The 6,935-nt window shown below is 37.2% G+C and overlaps 1 long non-coding RNA gene across 1 annotated transcript in view; it reads left to right on the plus strand.

Moving 5' to 3' along the window:
* The first annotated feature begins 568 nt into the window (after positions 1–568).
* Positions 569–6,935, plus strand: part of LOC138003007 (uncharacterized) — a 6,925-nt gene continuing 558 nt past the window's right edge. The window contains exons 1-4 of the long non-coding RNA XR_011123397.1: positions 569–773; positions 875–990; positions 1,809–1,913; positions 6,880–6,935. The exon at positions 6,880–6,935 is cut by the window's right edge and continues 136 nt beyond it. This is a non-coding gene — a long non-coding RNA (uncharacterized lncRNA). The remainder of the gene's footprint in view (positions 774–874; positions 991–1,808; positions 1,914–6,879) is intronic.

A 6,935-nucleotide genomic window follows, 5' to 3' on the forward strand; every position in this document is an offset into this window, starting at 1 on the left:
TAAAACGGAGGTGCTATTCATTGGAGCGCGACACCGCCTTCATCCACAGCTTGATCTTTTACTTGTTGGCGATGAGCGTGTAGTACTTACTTCATCCGCGAGAAATTTGGGAACCGTCTTTGATGACAACATGTCACTTGAGTCTCACGTCACTGCTATTTGTAAATCTGCTTTTTTTCTCATTAGGAATATTGCTATAATTAAGCAATATTTGTCGCAAGCGAATATTCAGACTCTAATTCACGCGTTTGTTACTTGTAAGTTGGACCACTGTAATTCGCTACTGATTGGTCTTCCCTGCTACCTAATAAACCTTTTCGGCTTGTACATTTTGTTTTCCCAATACAGATCATGTGATAATACTCAGGAGGCTTGGCCCTTTGTTCTGTTCATTAAAAAAAAGTGCATGCAGGCATATTCAAACGCTTTGGCGGGAATTATGTACATAATTTTTTTTTTTTTGGCATATGGATTGTTTGTTTATGCACATTGTGGGTTAGCTTTAACCGTCCTCACAAGATCAAAGTTTCCTGTTACAGCGATAGAACTGATTAATTAGTACCGGAAACGCACAAAGCTTTGATTGACATTTTAACAGAATTCATTTGAGTGACTAAGGCTTAAGTTTCAGATCAGTTAATAGCACGTGTTTGAAAGGACATGAGTAAGTCGCTAACCAGTTTCAGTAGTTTAAGTCAACCAGTTTCAGCAGTTTTAAACCGTCGAGTTGTTCAGTTTCAAGAGTTCGTAGTTTACGGAAACCCGCCACAGAAGTAAGTTTAGTTCAGTCTTTTATTTTGATTCTTTTCTGTTGCTTAGAGGTTTCGCGTATTCAAATATCTCAGTGATTCTAATGTAATTTTGTTCATTTCAGATCGAATAATTATCATAGTGAATAAAACATTGATTATACGATACACGGTTTCTTCCGTAAACTTTCAAGCCGTCGAAACTCCAACTGTCCATTTCCGAAATACAAATGCGGAGCTGGTGAGTTTAATTTATTTAAAAGATCCACTTAAATAGAACAACTGTTGGAAATACTTTAAAATGTAGACGATTCTGCATGTTTATCGCAAATTTAAACCAAACAGCAATTTAGAACAATTTCCTGTTACCGTGTCTCGGAATGAATTTATGATTTGCTTTTAAAGATAAGCGTGTTTTGCTCGCTTGTAAAAAAATTATTGGTAAAAGCAAAAGTGACAAAAGTGAACCGTACCGAAACTAGCCTATGTGCATACAGTTTGCCATGAAACTGTAAAGTCCAAAACCTTTGCGACGAATTTCGCTCCGCCAAATGAAATGTTGCACGAAATTTTGCTCCTCCAAACGAAATGCCACACATTGGTTAAAACTGATTCTTTCATATTGCATTTGATTATGCAAATATTTAAACACACTTCATGCATGCAACTTCACCAAATTATTTCACAATTTTGAAAAGTTTCACTGAAAAATTTCACAATTGTGAAGTAAAAATGTGAAGCTTGTGGTTGGTTAAAAATCACGGGAAAACCCCTTTATGTAATGTTTCAAAAACGAGTGCGTGTTTCATCGGGGTTTCAAACACGAGAAAACTGATGAAACTTTTATCGTTTTTGAGTGTTTGAAACCCCAATGAAACACGAAGCACGAGTTTTTGAAATCACTTCTCCAACAAAAGTTAATTAGTTTAAATTATTATTTGAATAAGTTTTCTCAGTTCAACTATTATATTTGAGACGTGAAATGTGCATGATGCTGCGCTGTGACAATTTTTGAATATTCATCAACTGATGTCATGTTGTTACCCTGCTGTTTGTCAGTTCTGAGTGAACACGTTGCTTCGCAAAGCAAATGACAGAGTGCAGATTTAGACCTCCTAAAACTAGCAAAGAAGAGGAAAAGTGCGTGGCCAGCGCTATTCTGAGGTAACGGGTGCATCTAGTCTGATAAAATTTCTAACGTCAGTGCCATTTTAGGTCGGAGTGAACAGCAAGGTTGAAAGTGAACCAAAACACGAGGTCGCCACCATTGAACGAGAATTTGAATTTAGAAAAAGAATGGCTTTTTCTGTTTTGGGTAGTTTACTAACTGTACTGTTACATTCAATGTTAGCAGTAAATAATTTAGGTTTAAAGTTTGTTTCGTAAAATGTGTGATTTAATGAAGTTGTTTATCGCCACGTGTTTCGTTGCTTCATCAATATGCAGATTAAGAAAATTTGCATCCGTGTTTGAAATGGTTTCAAACACGGCCGTGTTTTCAACTCCTTTTTCATTGGGTTTCTAAACCCATCCGCCTGACCAGAATACGTTGCTCTGGTTGGGTAAGAGCTGCATAAATAATTAATGAGTTTGACAATTAGTTTTCAATAATGTCACGCTTTGTGATTCTTTCATGTACCATTTGATTGATTATGTGAATATTTAAACACACTCAATTCAATTCAATATTTGAATTTGCGTTGGATTTATTATTTGTGGTTGAATTCAAAGCTGATTAATTGTTTGTATTCAGTATTTTTGTTCATTGTAGCAATTTGGGAATGATTTCCGTACAGGTCCCTACTTTATTATGCATGCAGAATAAATTAATTATTCATTCGCGCTATTGTTTTGTAGAACAATACGTATACCCAAGAGAACCGAATATATACATGGATAATTTGTACTTACGGGTAGAATAAAAACGGATCTCATTTTTTCTCTCCCTCTCTCTCTTCTTTCCCTTCATCGCCCACACCGTCACTCGTTTTTGTCCCAGCTTTCCAATTTCTATCCCTTCGTCTTGTTCTTATTTCCAGATCCCGCTCGGCTTTTTCTGCCATTTTATCCCATGATATGTCATTCGCAGCTTGCCTTGAACTCCGACCCACTGTAAAACCTCTGGATTACTTGTCCCTGTTCTTTACCACTGAGCTAACGTGTCAAGTTGCTAATTGACACCTTGAAAATGATATATATATTGAATTCTGGCTGACTATTTACATAACAATGATACGTAATTATATACACGTGCCGCGCCGAGCACCTACAATCGAACTTACACTTATAGGTTACCGTTAAGAGATCCCTGTTTTACTACTCTTGAAACAACCCATCCTTTTAATAATGCTAACCGTAACCCTAATTACGACTAAAGGCACTGTTTAGGCTCAAGGTTAGTCCCTGTGATAGTTTTAGGTTTTCCAGTATTGCTGTGAACTGTGACCTGCTTTTCCTTCATGCCCCGTGCGTGCGGCACACTTATAAGTTCACTGCGTGGAAGAGTATACCACGCTTAAAGTTAATTAAAATCGTTTCATATTTCCCTTCTTTTGAAGCAAACTTGTGTCTTCGTAATAATCAAGATGGCCACCGAAGTAAAAGGGTCACAGCAATGGGAGATCTGATCATTTAGAAATTGTCCCTGCTTTATAAACTTTCCAGAGTTGTGCATGCAGTGGTGCAAAGAAAACAATTTACTTTCGTCTTCCGTGTCCAAAACCTGTGTGAAAACTCAGTCAGTTGGCAAAGACAAAGTGCCGCATCGGGAGATGGATCTGTTTCGCGATGCTCAAGAAAAAACTGCAATGGATAGCCTTCAATCCGCCAGAACACATATTAACTTTCTGACCGTAAACTTTCCTTGAAAAAATATTAGCCCTAGCTACCTGTGGCCGGAAAGTTTACAACTGCCTACAAGACAAGGGCTAACATCATCTCACCGCAGTTAACCATCGCCTAAACTTCGTCGACTCAGACAAACGAGCCCACAGCAGGGCATTGAAAAGACATGATGGGGAGTGAAACGAAGTATGCCTCGTACGCGAACATCCATGGATCTCTACCAAAGCTATTTACTTGGAAGTATCATTGAGCTTATTGCCGATCTCTGCAAAGAGCGATAAATCGCAAAATCCCTCTAAATGCACCGTTCGTGATCCTAAATACAGGAAATGAAGAAAATATACACTTTGCAGTGTCTCGGCGAATTTTTAAGAAGACAGGAAGAACAATTTCACGATAAAAAGAGCAGGTAGCCATTAAATTTCTTATGACAGTACTTTTATTTGGTTTGTTTGTTATGTTTGCGAATCTAAACCCTATTACAACGATTGCTTGAAACTCCACTTCTTGCGCTTATTCTAAAACTGAAAAATGGGTAAAATTGCAGGAAAAGTGCCGAAATTGCAGGAAAAACTGTTGGATTTTCCGTATTTCAGACAGAAGTTCGACCGACCTTTTTTAAGTCCATATGGACTTAGAAAAAAAACCTCTAAAAAGAAAGAACAAAGCGCCACAGTCCCGAAGGACGTCTATTGTTATCGCTATTGTTTTCTTGAAACAAAGGAGTGTATGCATAATAAAGTAGGGACCTGTGCGGAAATCTTGCCGTAATTTGCTGCTGAATATATAGATTAAAAATTTTACTTTCCAACACATTGAAAAATACTGTGACAATATTTTTTTCCAATAGTTTTTTGGGCTTCGCTTTATCCAAGTACTTTTTCCAAATGTGTTGTAGTCATGTACTAAACTTCAGGGTGCCCTGAAGTGCTGTACATTATTACTCACTGGCAATATTACCTGTACACGCAATGTCATGAACGCCTGATCTGACAGTGTTCTGTCTCCTATTTTTTTTGGCTAAAACATTTGAAAATTCCTCCATCAGGGATTCTTCAATCACATGTTTTGGATTCAAAGGTCGTAAATGTGTATTCAGTGCACTATCTTTCGCTTAGAGATGCTCTTCTGTCTTCAGCGTTGCTGAATAATTCGCAGTTTCTTCATGAAACAATTTGATACAAAAATTCTTCATATTGCCTGGTATTGTCTTTCATGAGGAATCTTCGATGAAGGCATTTGTCGCTTTGTTTTTTTTTTAACAATACAGTATGGTGTCCTTGGTTTGCGACTTTTCCGAACATGATGTTATACTTCCTCGTAAATTAAAATATCACCAAAAACAAATGTGTCTGATGATGTCTTGATTATTCTTCTTTCACATGACAAAATCTCGCCTTTCCTGCTATCGGTGATTGTGCGGAATTCAAGTTGTTGACAGGTGTGTTAATTTATCTTCTAGAAAGTGTCTACTTTTGCGCCTTCATAACTGACACAGTCATGTTTACTTGGCTTGTGTAAAGATAAAATGCAACAGGAACACGTGTCTTTTTGCAGAACAAATTTGCAAATGAACTTTTCTGCGGTTGGAAACAAATTTGCTGCAGAGTTTTCAATGTTTGTATCATCGACTCTGGAAAAATATCAATAATTTTTGCGAAGGGGTCCTTGGTCCGCAACTTATAATACGTATGACCCCAGGGAATTTAAATCTCGCAAAAGCAGATAAAGAAAACCTTTAATAAATGGAAAAGGTCTTTGCTTTAACTGAATATTTTCAAAATCTTCTTTATACATGTTTACGAACGGGTTAACTTCTTTTGTATTTGAAGAATACCTGGCATCCATGGCATTCTGCCATGGAGTATATACCACCTATACGGTCTTATAATGAAACGGAGCTTGTCTTGGAAGACGGTCAACTGAAAATAAAAAGCAGATTCTATACTCACAACAACATCCAATACGACTGTAGCTGAGAGATATCGAAGATAATAAAGAATACATAAATTTTCATGTAGGTAAAGGGCTAATTAGATGTGAACTGTCAGAAATTTATTTAATTTAGGATTTTTGGTAGTGCACTGTAAGCAGCGGATAAGTCACGGAAATAAACAGGTCTGTTGGAAGCGTGCTTGAGTTTCAACAAAATGAGCCCCAAAATCAGCAAAATATTGTGACGCTGATGAATAATAAAGTAGCTGCTATTCCCAAAACGATGGAATAACCTGTTGATAAATAACTTTTGACTTTTCAGAAACAATGGTCAACCTCAAGAGTTGGGCGATTGTGATCTTTGTGTTGCATTAACACACTTCTTGTCAAACTTTATAACACTTGAAAGAAAAAGAAAACTAACAAAAATAAAAACCTGGTATCTTGTCATCATTTCACACAGATGCTTCACTGTTTCGCGACGAAACACGCCGCGGTAACTTGATCACGGCGCCCGCTTAATTCTATGTCACTTTCGATTTTGCGATTTACTCGTGCAGCCAAAAGCACAATAACAAAATTGAACGTAGGAAAAATCTCCCAAACTTTTTTTCGCTGATGGTAACTTTTTACAATGTACATTCGCGGTTCAAAATTAATGTCGTTTTCATGTCGTAAATTTTGTTGTTGATGGCAAAATATTTTATTCTCGAAAACTTCCTTCTGCTCTTCCCAAAAACTGTGTATCAACATTTATTTACTTTTGCATCAATATTTGTTTTGCATAAAGCAAGCTAAAACAATCTGTACCTTGCTCAGTTCGCATTTTTGGAGGGTTGTCCAATACACCTGAATGGATACGAGCTGTAAAAAAGCTGTGCAGTTGCTGTCGATTCGTACGAGTCGTGCCCATGTGATACGATCCATTGTGGAATGAAGAAATGCATCTCATTAGGGGGACTTAGAATATTTCTAACACGCTGTAGCCCAAGAAACCCTTCTCCGAGTTGTCGATTCGTTCGATTCGTACGAATCGTGCCCATGTGATACGACCCATTGTCGAATGGAGAAATGCATCTCATTAGGGGGACTCTAACACGCTGTAGGTCAAGAAACCCTTCCGGTCGTGTAAATAATACAACGGTGAAAGAATTGAAATTGATTGATGCCGTTATCTCTAATCCTAGTGAGCTTTCTAACGCTTTTAATGACCATTTTTCAACAATTAGCCCAGACTTGGTAATGAAAATCATCCTATTGCTAACAATAATTCAAGTTATATCAATTATATGACTGTAAATAACAGTGTATACAATTTAACACTGTAATTAATAAATTATTCTTTTTACAGATTGCATATGTTATGATGACGCCTGCCATCTAAAAAAGTTTGCCCAAAATCCTGTG

This window comes from Montipora foliosa, chromosome 5, assembly GCF_036669935.1.
Source record: "Montipora foliosa isolate CH-2021 chromosome 5, ASM3666993v2, whole genome shotgun sequence".
Taxonomy (NCBI): domain Eukaryota; kingdom Metazoa; phylum Cnidaria; class Anthozoa; order Scleractinia; family Acroporidae; genus Montipora; species Montipora foliosa.